The sequence below is a fragment of the Marmota flaviventris genome, chromosome X (genome assembly GCF_047511675.1).
Source record: "Marmota flaviventris isolate mMarFla1 chromosome X, mMarFla1.hap1, whole genome shotgun sequence".
NCBI lineage: Eukaryota > Metazoa > Chordata > Mammalia > Rodentia > Sciuridae > Marmota > Marmota flaviventris.
The window spans coordinates 26591730-26611844 of NC_092518.1; the positions used below are offsets into that span (position 1 = coordinate 26591730).

The 20115-nt window shown below is 31.2% G+C and overlaps 1 protein-coding gene and 1 pseudogene across 7 annotated transcripts in view; both read right to left on the reverse strand.

The window, feature by feature from the left end:
- Dmd (dystrophin) overlaps nucleotides 1–20115 on the reverse strand; it is a 2062171-nt gene that overhangs the window by 1946445 nt on the left and 95611 nt on the right. The gene's annotated exons all lie outside the window — the stretch shown is intronic.
- LOC114086102 (ribulose-phosphate 3-epimerase-like) lies at nucleotides 1847–2510 on the reverse strand (annotated as a pseudogene).

Consider the following 20115-nt stretch of genomic DNA (forward strand, 5'->3'; position numbering starts at 1 on the left):
TTCAAACCAATTCTTCTTAAACAGACCTGCTGTCATTATATAAAGTGATATTGTATGGGTTATCTGTTCATTTGTATGTCTTAATATTTAAATAAAAGCACATCCTTAAATATATTAAAGAGGCAACTGTGTTGTTAATGCCTTATCAAAGCAAAGGAAACATAATGTTTGAATCAGATCTGAATTTAAGTCTGGATTACAGATAACTGTAAATTTTTAGCAACTATAAAATCTTGTATAAATTACTTAGTTTCTGAATCTATGAATCTATACTGATAAATGAGATTAAGGAAAATAACTTTGTGTGGCTTTTGGGATATTCTAATATGATGGTGTGTGTTAAATGCAGAGTGCCTGATATATTATAACTAATAAATGTTTAATCTCATTTCTAAAATGTGGATTTAAATAATAAATACGATGAAATGACATTTTCTTTTTCTTTATTTTTTCTGTTTTTGGTTATATTCACAAGCTAGTTCTTTTCTCTATTTAAATAAGACTTGTTTTTTAATGGCTCAATTTTTTTTAAACACAATGCCTTTATTTTTATGTGGTGCTGAGGATCGAATCCAAGTCCTGCCCATGATAGGCGAACACTCTAATGCTGAGCCACAATCCCAGCTCCTAAATAAGGCTTTTAAAAAATTAATTATTTATATTTATATTATATATATTTTGACTGATACATAAAAATTATACATGTTTGTGGAGTACCATATGATGTTTTGATACATGTATACCTTGTATAATGATCAAGTCAGAGTAATCATACATATCTCCTCATTTATCATTTCTTTATGGTAAAAACACTCAAAATCTAGATTTTTTATATATACAATACATAATTATTATCTATAGTCACTCTTCCATGCAAAAGAAAAACAGAAATTATTTCTTCTCTTTAACTGTAACTTAAGCGTTCATTGATCAACCTTTCCTCATCTATCCCTTCCTTCTATTCTATGGGGCCTCTGGTAACCACTATTCTTTTACAACTTTTTTGTACTGGGGATTGAATTGAGGGCATTTTACCAGTAAGCTACATCCCTAGTCCTTTTATTCTTTTTTTTTTTTTTTATTTTGAGACAGAGTCTCACTAAGTTCCTGAAGCTGACTTAAAACTTGCAATCCTCCCTCTTCAGCCTCCCAAGTCATTGGGATTATAGGCTTGAGCCATGGCACCTGGCTTTTCTCAACTTCTTAGAGATTACATTTTTGATTCTACATATCAGTGAGATCATATGATTCTTGTTTTTCTGTGCCTGGTATATTTCATTTAGCATAATGATCTCCAATTCTGTCCATGTTGTCATAAATAACAAGATGGTATTCTTTTTTTTTGCCATCCTGCCCAAGCTTGTGTTTTTTAGCTCCACACTACTCATATTATCAATCATATAAACAAATCACAAATGACGTGAAACAGGAAAAATATAGGAAAAATGTAAGGGCTTCCTTTGTTTTTTGGGAAACAATAGAACATTACTTTTAAAAACGTGGAAAAAAATTTTTCATAGTAGCTAATATCCATCCACCTTAGGCATTATGATACATTTCTTTTTTGTAACCTTAATACAGCCCATATTTTCACTCTTTATAAAAACCAAATCTATTAGAAACAGTTTTTTAACCACACTAACCTTTAAATTGGATCACTAAAGAATGTTATATACATCAATTTGTAACCTCTTAGAACATTCTGCACAATAGATTTTAATCACTGGAATGAATAATTGCTCAGAAAAGCAGCACTGCCTCAACCTGGTATGATTTGGTAGTCAATACTGTTTTCCAGTAAAAAGAAGGTTTCATGAACACAAACTCTGGATTCCTTATGATTTCATCAATCAAGAGACCATTTCTGAGTAGCTTCTGAGCAAACATTTCTTAGTAAGTTGATCACAGATCTGGGGTCTTCACTCCTCATAATGGCACTGCCAAACAAAATCATGTTAGCTCCTGCCTTTGCACATTTATGGACAGTGTCAGGACCTACTCCACCATCTACCTCTATATCCAAAGATGGAAACTGGGTCCTCAACCAATGAACCTTTGGCATCATTTCTTCCATGAATTTCTGCCCTCCAATCCCAGGTTCTACTGTCATAACCAAGGCCATATCTATTTGATTAGTCCATGGTGCCAAATACTCAACTGTAGTTCCTGTTTTGATGGCAAGGCCAACCTTCATCCCATTTTCCTGGATGTCTTTAATCAAAGCCCCTGGGTTCTCAGTGGCCTCGAGATGAAAGGTATATTGATTGGCTTTACCCACTGTTCTGGCTTGAACATCATCATGTGCATGTCAAAGAAAGGGTCCTGGCCTAGCTGCTTTCCGAGGCTTTCTACCACACGGTGACCAAAGGTGATGCTGGGAACCAAATGCCCATCCATTATATCCAGGTGCAGATAATCTGCCCCAGAGTCTAGCATCCGAGGCATTCAGCCCCTAAATTGGCCAGGTCGCTGTTGAGGATGGACAGGCCAATCTTGCAGCCCGACGCCATGGTCCTGGCTCCGTAGTACTAGTTACCCCACTGGTATTCCTTTTCATAAACTTATTTATTTTTTAAAATTGCCCAAATTAAGACAATTGAAGATATTTCAGATAAATTTAATTTTCCATAATTTTGGTACTCAAATATCATTTTACTTTGACTACACTTCTAAATTTTCCATGTTCATTCCTAACTATTTAAAGTTGAGCTTAGAAGATCAAATTCAAGCTTGAATTCAAGTCCAATCTTCCTAAACTTTTTGAAAAAAAATAAACACCCTTCTATAAATTCATGTGACTTCATAGGCTATTTCTAAGTACCATATTTAATTTAGTTTAAGATTTTTATTTGTTATAATAGGCATTCTTCTCAATGAAATAAAAGAACATTCCCTCTAATATTTCTTTCATGGTTCTAAATTTTATTTGCTAAAATAATGATATTTTTAATATACCTTTCAGGAATTGTGGTGTCTTAATAGTATAATAGTGTACTGCTCATTTTTTTCTATGTAAAAAAAATGAAAAAATATCTTCCCAATACAGGCTATAACTCCAGAAGCCACTTACTTTTCTCCTAATATTCTACTTTAAAGCTCAGGTGTTATACTTCACTGATTATAATGTGTTAGATTTCTCAAAATTAAAGACAATGTTATTTGTCAAAGTTCTAATTGCTTGCACAGTTAAAATTTTTCTCATCATGTAACCTCTCAAATATTCTCTCTTCAAATAACTTCTTAGAAATGGAGATTTTTATTTTTTTTAAATATTTTTTAGTTGTTGATAGACCTTTATTTATTTAGAGATTTTGTTTTCTAAAGGACAGCATTACATTTAATGCTAGGGTTAAGTCTTCCTAAAGAGAGAGAACAAATAATGATAGTAACAGTGATTCACTTCAGTCAATGTGTATTTTTTCAACAAAAATATTTCCATCTGTTGCCACAGTTGGTATATACTGTTTCAGGTCCATAGTCTAGTCAGTCTAATCTGAGTTCATTAAATAATTTTTGAATCATACATAAATCAGTGGGCTTTCTACATTTTAAATTATATGTGTATCTTGAAGGAAAACTCAACCAGTTAATTAAGTGAACATTTCTTATTGATTAGAAAAACTTGCCTCCTGTTTTATTGGCCCAAATTACATCCCATGTCTATACTTAAGCCCCAAATTGGCAAAGGGCATGAAAGCACATAAATGTGTTAAATGAAGTATGATTCCCTTCTGTGACAAGGGATAGGCTTCTTTCTCCTCTAAAGACTACTGTCAACTGTGTGAATAGATATCTGAACAAAACCAGAGTTCTATTGGGATACACACAAGCTGGAATTCAACTGTTGGGTGGGTGACTATTGTTATCTATTATAACTTGATGCACAATAGAAAATTCTGTAATAATAATTGCAAAGTCATTTTTCTAGCATCATGGGACCTAATATAACTGGAATTCCTAGGCATTTTGGAAATTAAATTAATTCCATTTTAAGTTAAATTTTAGTTTTAGCATGTTTTAACATATTTCCATAACTGATTGGTTATAAAAGTACAATTACTTATGCTTTGTGTTTTGGGGCCATCATGTATAAAAATTTAAACTCAAAAATACAAGAAATCACTAAAGCATTTTTTCAGAAAATTTGATTCCACAGTCAAACTTCTATAATACAAGTTTCCTAAAAGCAATGCTAAATAAAAACACTGAAAATCTAAAGTACCAAATCAGTTTATCTTTAAATATTTTTTTCCTAAGAGCAGAATGGTAACTGAAATTAAGTGATCCTGATGATTAATTAGATCCTCAGGGGAGCAATATAAATGAGGGTAATTTAAAAGTAGAATATCAATAATTTTTAGCAAAAGAAGAATTGATAGTGCTCATTAAGAGTTTTATATAATTTCTTGAATCATGATTACACTATTGATTTTCTTAACAGTCTCTTTTCAAAGGTGCACTTCCTCCTAGGATCTGGTCATACTGTGTAAATTCTAAATGAGTTAGCCCACTTAAGTAAGTTTTGTTTACAATTTTTATTCTTTAGCACAGAATGAAATGCTAATGGTATTTTAAGGTAATTATGTACAGTGTTTATTTTCAGTACAGAAACTCTTATGCATAGATGTGGAGCCATTCTTAAAGGTCTAAATAAGAAAAGTGGTTGTACAAAACTGTATAGAATTCACACCTAAGAAAATATCAGTCATAATCTAAAATGATATTTATTCCCAAGACAATGTAAAAGCTTTTAAGATAATCCCATTGACTCTGGAGACTGAGGCAGGAGGATTGCAAGCTCAAAGCCAGCCTCAGCAACTTAGTGAGACTCTGTCTCAAAATAAAAATAAAAAATAAAAATGGCTGGGGTTGTAGCTCAGTGGTTTAGCAGCACTAGGTTCAATCCTGATATGTAGAAACAAACAAACAAACAAATAAATGAAAGAAGAAAAAGATAGGCACCAGAATCCACTTTTTAACCTTAAATATGAATCCCCTTCTAATTGTCAGAATTAAATGTAAATAAAATGACCAAGGTAATTTATTTCCCCTTCCTTCCTAACCAAAATGAACAGTAACTAAAAATTATTTTAAAGACCTGTCCATAGTTCCAAGTATAACATTTAAAAATGTCTATTTTAATAGGAGGAAGTTTATAATCTTATATCCATAGTGCTCAGCAAATTGTATGTAGTAAGTGCTTATTAAATATTTATTCTATGAAATATTTTCACTAATTTATTCTCTGGTAATCTTCTAAAGCTAGAATGCAAATATTCACAAGAGCTTTTCAGGATCTATGTCCTCATATTCTTCTTTCCCTTATTATTATTCTCATAACGTTTAGACTCGTCCAGTGTCTTCATTTAGCTTTCCCTGCACCATCAAGTGCTATTCCAGATACTTTCCCCTCTTAACTTCCAATAGAGACTTTAGTTGGTTATCAGATCCTATTAGAGCTGACAGGCATTAAAAATGTAAAATTATCAAGTTACTTGAGGCCATGAAATTGAGGAAGAAATACAGATTTCCAGAGAGTTTGCTATTTTCTGTGTGGTCATGTTTTCAGTCCACATCCTGTCACGCTATGGCAGTTTCCCATTTACTGCAGTGAGTGGCTAAAAGGTTTTGTGGTAGTCGGGTAGATGTCACAGCACAAGCAGGAATTAACTCAATATACATCAAAAGGAAAGCTTTCAAAAGGAAGTTTAAGCATCATAAATGCCAAGAAGGCAGGAATAAATACCAATTGCTGTCAAAATACATTTTTAACAAAATTTAATAGAAAGGCAGCAGGAGATGTGAAACAGATAGTATAGGGGACTAGAAATACTAAATTTAAATCAGCATTTTTTTAAATTTAGAAATTCATAAACTCCAACCCACAGAACTGTTACTTGAATAAGTATAATTTCCATGGTAATGATTATTTAAAACCCCACACTGAGTATAAATTTATGGATGGTGATTCATATGCAAAATAACAACTTGCATTTATAACAGAAATGAGATCAAAGCAATGGAATATATACTATGTTAAAAAGGAATTAAGTATAGTGGAGAAGAGTTAAGTTCTTAAAGATTCATTCATTCTTTCCTTCACTCATTCAGTAAATACTACAATTATTGTGTCCATGCCATAATTCCAGGGTGTTTATTAATTAATGATGACATTAAATTAAATACATACAAATTTCACAGTGAATTTTTGATATGGAAATGTTTTTTCCTTAAATCAAATTAATCTGCCATTTAACCAAGTTCCATTTTTAATTCATAGAAGATTATGAATTTTAAAAATTATTGATAAGAAAGTAAAGGAAATAAGCCAAGTTGATTTATTAAGGAGCAACATTATGTTAGATGTTGTGTGAATAATATATTGTTTACCAAAAATAAAACTAAAAAGTTTCCTTTTCTTTCTTTCTTTTTTTTTTTTTTTTTTTTTTTGTTGGGCTGTGCTGAGGATTGAATGCAGGCCTCATGCATGCTAGGCAAATGAGACATCATGGAGCTATATCCCTAAGCCAAAACATTTTTCATTAATAAACATAAATAATTAAAATGAAAAAAAATTCTAAGCACCAATTATACATTTTAGTACAATTAATTTCCACATTAACATTTACATTGTTTTTTTAAATTGGGCATTAAACCCAGGGATGCTAAACCACTGAACTATATCTCCAGCATTTTTTAATTTTTTTTTTTTAATTTTAAGACAGGGTCTTGCTAAATTGCTGAGGCTGGCTTTGAATTTGTGATCCTCCTGCCTCAGCCTCCCAAGCCGCTGGGATTACAGTCATATACCACCGCATCTACCAACTTTTAGAATATTTTTTTTGGTCTATCTTTATAGATGAGAAAACTGAGGCTCAGATAAGTTAATAATTCATATAGGATTGCATAGTTAAGAAGTCATTTAAACCTAAGTCCCTTCAATTTTAAATTTCATACCATTAAATGAAAATTATATTTTAGATAACATCAACTTTATTTAGATAAAATTTAATAATGTAGATATATATCCAGTGTGTATGATTAATTAGAGAACCAGAACTAATTATGGCCTGTTTAACCACATTGTAATGTGCTATATATTTTGATTCGGAATATTTCATCTTGGAATATTTAGTTGCTTACATTAATCAGTTTTCAAAATATGTCATGCTTAGTTTTTGAAAATTACAGACAAGTATTTAGATACAAATGCAATTTTAATATGATTAACTAATGTCCATTCAAGTCTCTGGAGGTTCTTGTTTGAAATCAAGGCCAGTAATAACCTTAACAAATTATTGAAAGTGTTGTTTAAGATGTGAACCCTCTTGCTTAACAAGGAATTCAAACAAATTTGTCAAGATAAAGAGAATAGTTTAAATAGACTATATTAGCCCATTAGTGTAGCTTTCAGTTTTGTTTTGTTTTTTTTTTTGTTTGTTTGTTTGTTTCTTGAAATCATAACTGCTTCCCTGGATGACTTTTATTATAATCTGAATTGTCACATCGACATTTCTCCCAGAAAAGCCAGATAAATCATAAAGTTAGAAAACTTGAGCTTGGCAAATAAAGCTGCCTTTGACCATTATAACTGAACAGCAACCCTGTGGGGGTTTAAAAACAATTATTCCAGTTATGTGTTTCAGTCTCTTGAGATTTAGCAGTAGCCAATTATGGCCCTCAGGCCAGAAAAGTGACTGATCATTGTCCAAAAACATGATAAAGTAGAAAGGTGAAACAAATTCATTTCTCCCTCTTACAGGTAGATGTTTATTGAAATAATGAGAGATTTCAAAAGCTGATGTGGAGCTTTGATCTCCTTTTTGATTAATTTTGCCTCTTGTCTACAATGCTACTCTTTATAAAATAATGATCTGTTAATAATAAAAGACAAATAATAGTTTCTACTTACTTGTGATTAATAAAAAAATTGGTAAATGGAATTTTGCACATGAACCAATGGAAACAGAATAGGATACACATCAATAGTGAAGAAATAGGAATTTTTAACATTGCTGCGCTAAGATGCTCTTTTTCTGACCCTGTACGCTCTCCTCAGGTGACTTTGCACCTACTTTTCTCTTTTTAAAATGCCTTCTCTCACATATTGCCCCTAGTAAAACAATCACTCCTGCCTTCAAGACCAAGTCAAAAATTGCCTTACCAGTCCTCCCAGCTGGGACAGTCATGCCTGATTTCACAGCATATGGTACAAGCCTCGATTATTGTTTTGTACCACGGTATTTTATATATTTGCCTCTAAACATGGGGCCCTTAACTATTTGTGCTGTGGATCCCTTTAGCATCTGGTGAAACATATGGAAATATTTTCAGGATGTTTTAAAATGTGTAAGATGAAAATAAAAACCATATAGGTATACAAAGGAGTTAATTATGCTACAATATAAATAGAAAATATTAAATATAGAAATATTCCATGCAATTATTAATGCACTTGATGCAGATATGATAATTAATACAAATTCAAAGTATTGGTTAGTATATTAACCACTAGCATAAATTAGTATGTGATTTTTCAAGATATCCACAACTAGGATTTGATATAAAAACATTAGTGATAAATTTGAAGTTATTGCTATTAATATAATGTATTACCTATCACCATAATTGGAAGTGTTAAATTTTAGTTAAGATTAGTAAAAATAAAGATGCAAATGTTTTCCTATACTGGCTCATGGATTCCAGATTAGCAACACTGCATTTTGAGTGAATGGCAAAAAGGGCAGATGATTTGCTCATTTCTTACGCCTTTAGGGAAGAATGGAATCATTGGCACAATCCAAGTTTGTTGAATAGAAGCTGTATTGTGTACTGAAAGTTCATATGTCAATTTTATAACTGTCATTTTTACATTACAAAACATGATGAAATTTTATTTCTTAAAGTTAATTATTTAAATTAACATTTTAATCAAAATATTTATTAAAATTAAAATGTAAATATTACTTCTCAGTGGTTATCATACATTGTAATATATATATATATATATATATATATGTGTATATATATATATATATATATATATATATATATATATATATATATTCTTTTTCTTAGACACAAAAGCTTAAAAATTAGATTTAAAAGGCAACTGTAAATGAGCAATCTGTAATTGGTATATTTTTCTCCTTCCTCCCAAGCCAGTAGACAACCTTGAAAATGACAATGCTGCTGATAAGGTTCTTAAATTCAACATCAGTTCCCAGGAAGCATAAAGCTCTAACCATAGAAAGTAGCCAGTCACTACAGTACAACACATTCTGAAGAATGACAGAGGAGGAATATCAATAATTTCAGCTGCTCAAATGGAAGGTTCTGACATCAACAATATTAAGTGACACATTGAAGGGCATTACTCTGTTTAATAGTGAAGGTGAGAAAAAAAGTTCTCAGTTTCCCAACTCTTGGATTTTTATTTATTATACTAAAAACCATGGCTGGGTGTAGCTCAGTGGTAGTGCCCTGGGTTCAAGCCACAGAAGAAGATAAAAAAGAAAGAAAACAAGGAAAGCAGAAAAGAAGGGAGGAAGAAAACTTCCCAACTCTTATGGGACAATATGAGCCTATCATTTGAATGTCTCCTTACAGCCTGATGCTTGATGTCATATAAACCAATAATCTATGATGAATTTTTTCATCTGTCAACCATTTTATTTTTAGTATAATATTCAATATAGATATACATGACTTGCTATGCTCTTCAATTTGATAAAATTAGAGGATGAATAAAACAATAATTTCCCTTAATGTGTATTAAATAATTCCAAAAACACAATTATGTATATTAGTATGAAAATGAATTATACAATTTTTTTGGTACTGGGGATTGAATCCAGGGGTCTCAAACACTGAGCCACATCCCCAGCCCTTTTTTATTTTTTTTATTTTGAGACAGAGTCTTGCTAAGTTGCTTAGGCCTCACCAAGTGGCTGAGGCTGGCCTTGAACCAGCAATCCTCCTGCCTTAGCCTCCTGAGCTGCTGGGATTACAGGTATGCCCACCATGCCTTGCTATATAAATATCTTGACCATTTGCCAAATAGATATAAAACATATATATTGTGTATATTCTATATAATAAGTATATGATACAATAATCATTTTACATCATTATGAAATTAAAATGAGTCAATTTTCATCTTTCCTATCCAGAACTTTCTAAATTCAAAAATTTCAAAGAGATTTTATAATGCTATGATGCTGCTTATAAACATTAAAGGCTTTAATAGATACTTGCATGAAAAAAGAAAATGAGCTTTTTCAGTAACAGTAACAAATTTACAGCATAAGTACACTTGCTGATTCCCCTTTGAGTTAAAAAATAAGATTTTGGTAATATATGGCTTTGGATCCTTAGAGTTTAACTTGATCATAGATCATAATTATCTACATTACTATCCTAATAATTTGGTTCCTTCTTATAAGAAAATATTCAGTATAAGAAATTAGTCCATTGCATAGCTCCAATAGAACACTAACTTTTCGATATTCAAAAGTGACAATATTAATTGCACCCAAAAAAGAAATATGTGGGATAATGTCAACATCATGGCTAATAATTATTGTGGATCTCAGAATTAGAGTGCTCAATGTATTAATTGGGAAAAATTCTTTTGAATGTGATATTGTCATCTTTTTTAATCTTTGAATACAGTTGAACTCAATAAATTTCAAATGAGAAAAGAAACATTAGGTTTGTTTTCTTTCTGGCTCTAGTAAATAAGAATGACAATTGCAAAGCAGGTATTCCAAAATATGAAACAAAATTATCATTCTTGCCAAGAAAAAAAAAATCTTCTAGCATCTGTTGCAACACAGAGCCATTATAATGCAATTAGACAGACTAAGGACCAGATGCTAAGGAAGCAAAATATAAAAGATGAAGCATGGTATTATTTTGGTTAATGAATTTAATTCCAAATGTTACAGAAGTGACTCACAGACTTTCTTTTTTCCCCAAAAGATCAGTGTCACATGTAATCTAATGGGAAAAGTAGATTCTCTCTCATAATATATTAGATGTTTTAAAATGACTAAACTGTCACACAGGTAGATGAATAATTCATTAATGGTGAAAATATTTAAATCTGCACCTCAAACCAGTAAGAGTTGGGTTGTTTTGTAAATGTGTATTTTGTAATATAATTCTAGGAAAAATGATTTAAAAAATATAGTATAAAAATATTTAAAATAAAATATTTCTCTCTAGTAGTCTCAAACTGGAATTAAGTATAATGAGAATATATGCTAACATATACTGAAAATACAAATTTAAATTCTACTCCAAAAATATATAGGTAAGAGTAAAAATACTTTATTAGGTCCACAGCCCAAGTACTGGTTATTTTGAAAATAAAATTCTATTGTACAATAAGGTTGTTAAAATGAAAGTCCAAGAGCAAAATGGAAATGAGAAAAGAAAAATGAGTGAATTAAGAACCTGCTAATTCAGATTTATTTTAAAAACTGAAAATAAATAAAATATAGAAGACTATTTTATGCAAACAAAAATATTATTGTCCATACATGTGTAATGATAGTTTCTCTCAAGAAGTAGAATCTGTGTTTCATTAATGATGCTTAACACTTTTGTAGTTTACTGTACCATAGCATAACTTCAGTATTTCTGGATTGCAATTCCCAGGATAATTATCAGAACAAAGGAGGCACACTGATTGGTATTTAGCTAAACTTGTCAGCCCAAATCACAAAGTTTTTTTTTTTTTTTTTTTTTTTTTTTTGTTTGTTTGTTTTCTTTCTTTCTTTTTTTTTTTTTTTTTTTTTTTTTTGGTATCAGGGATTGAACCCAGGGCATTGTACCAATGAGCCATACCCCTAGCCATTTTTATGTTTTATTTTGAGAGAAGTTTTGCTAAGTTGCTTAGGGCCTCCTTAAATTGCTGAGGCTGGCTTTGAACTTGTGATTCTCCTGCCTCAGCCTCCTGAGCCTCTGGGATTATAGGCGTGTGCCACTGCCCTCAGTAATCATAAAGTTCTTTAAGGACTTTCTCTCTTAAACATAGTCACTTCAGATCATTGCTAATGTTTATAACAAGGCAATCAACTTTAGATATTCAGGAACTGTTCCTTTCATCATATAACATTTTTTTTTTTTACTAAGGATGAGCATTGAAAATATGCAGGACAGTACAACTTCTATATTCATTATGAGTATGATAAAAACAAGCCTTTTTCTCATTCACATAAATATGTATTGAATGAATTGGCAAAATATCTATAAACAAAACCATATTATTTTCAGCAATAACAACAGACTATACATAATGAAAGATAATCCTTTAGTTTTTCTCCTGAGATATTCACTCAACATATATTTAACTTCTTCTCAAGTTAAGTGTCAGAAAGCTAGAACAGATTGTGCTATAGTCAAAGCCAGATTGACACAAATTTCCACTATAGACAAGGGGACAGAATATTTCATACATACAGGCAACAATGTAATATATAGGGATTTCTTAAACAAAAGTGTTATAGTGAATACATGGTAACAAAAGGTAACCTTTCTATTAAGCCAATATTAGGTAGTGTTTGAAAATATATTATTTTAGGGCCAACTGTTTTGTAAACAAAGAATTAAAAACATGGAGAATACCTAGTGAGTTATTTAAAAAGGAGTATAAAACATAGCAACTGCTTTCAAGAATGTTAAAAGAAATGGTTGTGGAATCAAAAATAATCTGCAGAAATAATTAACAAGTAATTAATTTGAATAGTGGGTATAAATGATTATATGGAACAAAAGTTAATAGAACAAAATGAGGCTTAGAACAGTTAGTGATACTTGAATTGGATTTTTAAGATGGGGCAATTAATTAGCAAAATTTGATGGTGGGAGAAAATTCCAGAAAATGGGAATGAGCCTAACAAAGCAAGAATAGTGAATAATGAACTGGCTTCCATAGGAAAGAGAATATTTTATGCTGTGTATATATAGATGAGACAAAACAACTCAAACCCTAAAAATTGCACAGTCAATGCAGTTTTCTGAGAAGATTCACATTGCTCTCCACTCTACTAAAAAGTTCTAGAAATTCTATTAATTTAAGAATTACACAACTGATCTGCTAAAAGCCTACAGTCATGAATTTTGGATAGATAGTTATTACACTGTTATTATAGCTTAATATAGCCAATCTATTATGCATGTGTGTGCATATGTGTGTATATTTCAAAACATCATGGTATACACAATAAATTATACAATTTTATTTGTTGATTTAAAAATAAATTGTTTTTAAAAAGTAAATCATATTATCCACACATGATGATGATGATGATGATGCATGCATATCTATAGTCCCAACTACTAGGGATACTGAGGCAGGAGGATAAACTCCTGGCCCAGGAGTTACAGGCCAGCCATGTCAATATAGAGATTCCCATCTCAAAATAAAAATACTCATACTATTTTTTAGAATATTTTTTAGTCGTTGAGGACCTATATTTTAATTAATTAATTTATATGTTGTGCTGAGAATCAAACCCAGGGCCTCATGCATGCTAGGCAAGTGCTCTACCACGGAGCTACAACCCCAGCTCATATTCATACTATTTTAAGAAGTTGAGCTCAGAGAAACAGACAGTGGAGTACTAGTAGCCAAGGCCTAACAATTGGGGGAAATAGGATAATATTGGTCAATTTGTACAAACTTTCAGTTATAAAATTAATAAATTCTGGCATCTAATATATAGCATGGTAATTGGACTTAATAAGTTTATACGGTGTATTTGAAATTTGCTAAGAGAGATCTTAAGTGTTTTTACCACAAAAATATAATGGTAACTCTGTAAAGTGACAGATAATGTTAATTAAGTTGATAATAGTAATAATTTTACAATGTATATGTATATTAAATAATCACATGGTATACTTTGAATATATGTAATTTTATTTATCTATTATATTTCAATGAAGCTGGTATAAAGTAACTCAGAGTTCTTATCACATTTTACTGCTATAGCACTTACATATTTTATCTCATTCACCCCTCAAAATACTGAACCTGAAAAGTAATGTTCTCACATATGAAAACTGAGGCCTATTGTGTAAGAATACCTGTCAATGTCACATAACAAGCATTTGGAGTTGGAACTTCTCCCATGTGTCCTGATTACAAATAATTACCTATTTTTATAATTTCCTTGGGTCATTGAAAATCTGAAGCTTTTATCATGAACATGTCTAGACTATCTAGATGCACTCACTAATCAAATATGAAAAGAAAATTTGTTTTAAAATATCATCTCAACTTGAAATCTGCACATAAAATAACCTTTGTTCCAAGATAGACTATGGGACAAAACAGAAGCAGAAAAACTGAAACAGGCTTACCACTGGAGACCTGAGTACTCTTGAATTTAGACAATCCAGGTCATTAGTCATAGAGTCCTAAGGGGAAAAAGCATGTCTGGTTCCACACTAGTACAGCCAGAAGCTCTCTAATTTGCATCCCTTACTTGGCTGAGGATATCAGATGTGTTCAGGTTGAACAAGTTCAAGACTCTTGCTTGAGTAATTTTAAGGAACGTAACACATTCTGAATAGTAATTGGCTATTTAATAATCCTGTTTGCAGCGCCAATATAAGCTAGCTTCACTCTTATGCACAGAATAGGACTAACTGCCTTACTCAGTGCTAGGACAAGAAATCTTCATCTGCATATAAGCTTTAAAGTCAACCTGATGTAAAATCCTGAAATACATTTTGAAAATGAATGGATTAGTGATAAAATTAATGAGAAAACTAAAGTCTCTGAAATGAAATATTTTTGGCATGTGATAACCTGATATGCTGCCCTCAAAAGTCCCTTGCAATTAGGTTTGCTGAGCCATCACAGCATAGCTTTTCTTGCATTATGGGTATTATATTAACCAAGCCAACTTGTCTATTAGTCTTTGTCTCACATCACTTTTCAACACTAACTTTTACGCCAATCTATTCATAGCTGACTTTTCTCAATGTGCTGCTCCACTATCTTATACAGGCTCCCCAGTACAACTACTGCTATTGCCAACTACAATTCCCTCATCTATTAAAATGTTCTTCAACATTGGCCTCATTTTCTATGACTTTACATACTCTCCACTGTTTGATATCTAGCCTAGCTTGATTCCAATTGACTTATTAGAGTGTTACATACAAAGAACAGCACCTTAGACTTTACTTGCTTAAACGTTGTGTTTAAGTAAACACATACACATATATTCATGTGTGTGTATATATATATATATATGTAGTTACACATACAGATTTGCCATTATCCTTCAAATAGTATTTATCAAAATACTGGAATTGACAAATGCTTCTCCAATACCCAATGCAGAATTATAACTACTACTGTTTCTCTCCAAAGGTCTACTTACTCTTTGCTAGGAAAACAACAAATATAATTTTAAAAGATCACTTTGGATTCTCTGTGGACAGTGAAAAGAAGGGAATAAAAAGCACAAGTGGCAAAGATGAGTTAGGAGGGGACTACTGCTAGTGGCTATACTTTAAGGGTAACATAAATGAAGTGTAACTTAATTTAAGGGTAACTTAAATTGGAATGAAACCAAAAGGTATGTATGGTATATTTCCACTTTTTCAGCTGTTCCATGAACCTATTATTCACATATTGGAATATCTGGCATATTTCATATAGTGGCTCTTCCAAACCTTCCTACAGTTTTTCAGGTTCACCAATTGCTTCCTTCCTTTCTACCTCCCACCCTGTATTTATTAAACAGAGCAACATCCCTCCCTCACTATCCCTTCCTTCCTCTAACATCTTATGTGCCTTTGCCCTGTCTTATTAAGTGTGCACAAAAACTTCTCTCTAACCTTCTGAGTTACTTTAGGTTCTCTCCAAACACACACCAGGATTTGGAATTTAGGTACTTCTTCTGGCAAATGATTTCAGAAAGTACAAAAAAGGAGAGAAAGCGAGATTAGGAAATTGCAGAAGACAATACAGGATGTGTTAACGCACACATTGCTACTGGGGACAATTGGAGCTCAATCACTTCTGTGAATCTTGAGAGGCTGTGAAGAATTGTCTACCAGAGGATGAGGTGACTGAGTGCTTTCTCTATGACTCCCATTTCCTGGTCATTAAAGGTCACTTCTAGTGGCATTAAAGACTGCTCTCTCCAGGTTCATTCCTTTTTGCAGGAGAAGCTCTGTGTCCTACAATAAGTCTTCAGGCAAAGCAGTTGAGTAAGACATAAGAACTCTGGAGACAAGTATGTCAGAATTTGCAGCGAACTCAGGTGGGAAAGGAGATATTGGGAAGAGCATCAGCAATGCCTTCTTCATCTTCTTTATTCTTTAGAACCTATTTATTTCTCTGCTCCAATGAAACACTTCTTAAAGGAATTACTGTTAGACACCATATAAGTCACTTTATACATTCTTTAGTTAAAAACTGTTATTTAAAGATTGGAAAATAAGGCCCCTAAATTCTTCAGTTGATTTTGGGAATGCTATTTGTAAACTATTTTGTCCATAAAAATATATAAGCGGGGCTGGGGATGTGGTTCAAGCGGTAATGTGCTTGCCTGGCATGCGTGGGGCGCTGGGTTCGATCCTCAGCACCACATAAAAATAAAATAAAGATGCTGTGTCCACCAAAAACTGAAAAATAAATATTAAATGTTCTCTCTCTCTCTTCTGTCTCTCTCTCTCTTTAAAAATATATAAGCAAGTTTTATATATTTTATATTAATAATATTAAAACATATTATAATACCTTGACACTACATTGCCATTTATCAACATGTAACCTTTTAATGCTTACCAAAGATTAAAATCTACCAATGTCTGTTGAACTCTATACCTCTATTCAATTTATCATTTTTTTATAATTTGCAGGCTTTTAATAGGCTGATTAGAAACCCCTGAACCACAAAAGCTATTTATATTTCAAAATACTCTTTAGAGAATTTATTTTTACATGTGCTACAAATGGCCTTCAGTCAAAGCACATTTTTTATGTTGTTTTGTGGTTGTTTAAAAGCAATAAAAATATTTTTGGAGTCCTGTAAATCTCCAAGGTAAGTGTTTAAAAATTGTGCTTGTAGGAATCTGTCAGTATTTTGGTAAATATTATCTGAAGAACAACTATAAGCAAATTTGAACAGCAGGCTAGTTTGCACAGAAATTATTTTATTCATCGGAATGTCTTCACATGTGGTATACATTATTTTTGGTTTGCCTCCATTTATAATTAACAACTGTGACTTCAAAGGTAGTTAAATTATATAATTTGTTGAATAAATGGTAGTATCTATAGTAATGTACCAATGTATATAATTCAACTTAATTCATATTTATATATAAAGGAAGGTATACATATGTCAAAATTTCACCACACTGAACCCCACAAATTTGTATAATTATTATGTATCAATTTAAAGACTAAAAACAATACACTTCAAAATTTGTTTCAATGAATTAATTTAAAGCATCTAGCTAAAATAGAAAAATTCATTATTTTTAATTATATTACAAAACTTCTCCTCATTGCTCTTTATTCAAAGGACTTTGGTAGAAGTCACTGGTGCTCATTTATATTGCAAGGAGATTTTTCTAGATTTCCTGATAATTTAGTAATAATTTCCATACCCCTAGTCACTTTTCATTATGCAGACATAGTCTCTTAACTTTCAAAAATAAAATCTTTACATAATATATTTTCAGAATGACTTGAGTTTAATTAAAAAGAACTTTCCCACAGATTCTTGGATTGAGTTTTGAATGTGTAGTTAAGCAAAGCAGAAAATTATCTCTGCTTTTGGCAACTTTAAAGCTGACTAGGAAGGTACTAAACAGGCAGTGACTTCCCTGAACATTTTCATTTCTTTCCCTCTCCATCTCTCAACCAATATTCACAACATTTACCCAAAGACAGAGACTAAGTTTTGACTGGTTGGAAAAAAAATCCATCTATTTAAGGTTCTTCTTTCTCTAGCTCTCATTTCAATTTCAAGTGCTGTCTCAATATAATATATATATATATATATATATATATATATATATATATATATATATATATATATATATATATATATATTGTGTGTATGTGTCTGTGTGTGTGTATCTGTCTATGTGTATATGACTGAAAAGATATGATTTTGGCCTGACCATAAAGAATCAGAAAACTGAAAAGGCAAATAGATGATTCTATCCTGAAAGTCTCAAGTGAGTTGGTAAAAGAAATCTAATAATTAAGTTAAAATAAGCAAAATCCAAAAATGCCTTTTGTTCTAATATTCAATTAATACTCTAATAACCATCAGAATAAAATGTCTTAGATAATATTAATTTTGATCAAAACAGACAATACTAAATATTAAAATAAAAATACTCATGCTTTTTTTCCTGGGTAATTTTTCCTGTAGGATTCATTCATTCATTCATTTAGCTAATCAATTGAATTCTTATTACCTACTACATAGGTATTAACTGTTAAAGTTTTAATGATGAAATACAAGGGACATAGGAAACCTAATAAAGTATTAGTCTTTCTTCTCAAATGTATAGCCACAAACATCATTAAGAGTGGTTTATTTTTCATAAGTAAAACCATAATTCATTATTAGAAATGCTACCTGGGTTAGTTAAATTGATGAGTTTCTTTAGTTATGAAAAGGAATGTAAAAAATAAACTGATAAGTGAGCCAGGGAAAAATAATAATTTGATAGAGTATTTAAAGATCAGATGTATGGTGCATTTGCTTTCTGCATATCACCCCCATTTCATATAATTGGAAGAGTATCTGAATGAAAATAACAAAAATGTCAGCATGGCACTGATTGTTTCAGAAGCATGTGACAAGCAAGACTGGACAAAAGAAAATACACTATGAAACTGAAATAAATGAACATATATAAATATATATATATATATATATATATGCATGTATATGCATATATATATATATATATATATATATATATATATATATATGCAGATATATCTCCCAAATTAAGAGAGGAAATAGAGAAAATCATTATAATAAAAATTTCTACCCCCTTAAAGATGTGCCTACCCCAACCCTCAGTTATGAATATCTAGATTAAATGCCATTAAAAATCAATTATCCATTTCATACATTTAATCTAAATGTTGTACTCCATTAGAATATATCAAAAACATAAATTTTACTGAAAGAAATGGACCATAGCAAATGAACATATAACTTTAAAACAGCAGAGTTTACAATTTTTTTAATTCTTTAGTTATTAGTATTAAAAAGATATACTTCAATTTTTAGGTATTACAGTTAAGTAAAATATCCTATCTTTTCATGGTTTAAGTTTCCGAACTTTTCCTTCAGTAAATAAGTTAGAAAACATCATTTTTACTGACCAAAAAAGGGAGACTTTGATATATAGTATAGATTCAAGTATTTATAACACATGGATCATGCTTTCATTTGGTTAAAAATGTCATAGACAAAAATCCTTACTTATACAGAAATATCAAAGAATAAGAATGAAGAAAAAAATTAAAAATTGAATCTTTATGTATTTGAGAACTAGTGACCAAATGCTTACTTCCCTTAACACTAGTTTAGTACTAATATTCCTGCTAAGTAATTTAAGTCATTATTTCTAATTTCCATTGAAAAACAATTTACTAAATAGGCACTCATTATTTTTTACAATATTTTAATAATCATTAATAGAATACATGCCTGAATTTTGTGAGAATAGGTATTTATTTTCTTGTAGAGTGGGAAATTTCTCTGTGTAAAGAGAACACAGGTAACAAGACTAAGAATGCTTATTTTGTGTTCTTAATACTAAGAGCATATATTTTATGTTCTTAGACCATCACCAACATCGGCATTTCCTGAGAAACTTGTTAGAAATGCAAATGTTTGGGCCTCTCACAAAGAATGAATCAGAAATTCTGGGGGCAGAGCCCAGGAAGCTCTTGTTTTGTAAAGCCCTCCACTGTGATTCTGATGCCCACAGAAGGGTGAGATCCACCACTGTAGTGTATCTTCTTCCAGAGTTTGTGTGAAGAATAAATGAGAAAACTTATGGCATAGGGCTTTGAGGAAAACAGTTTAAAAACAAATAAAT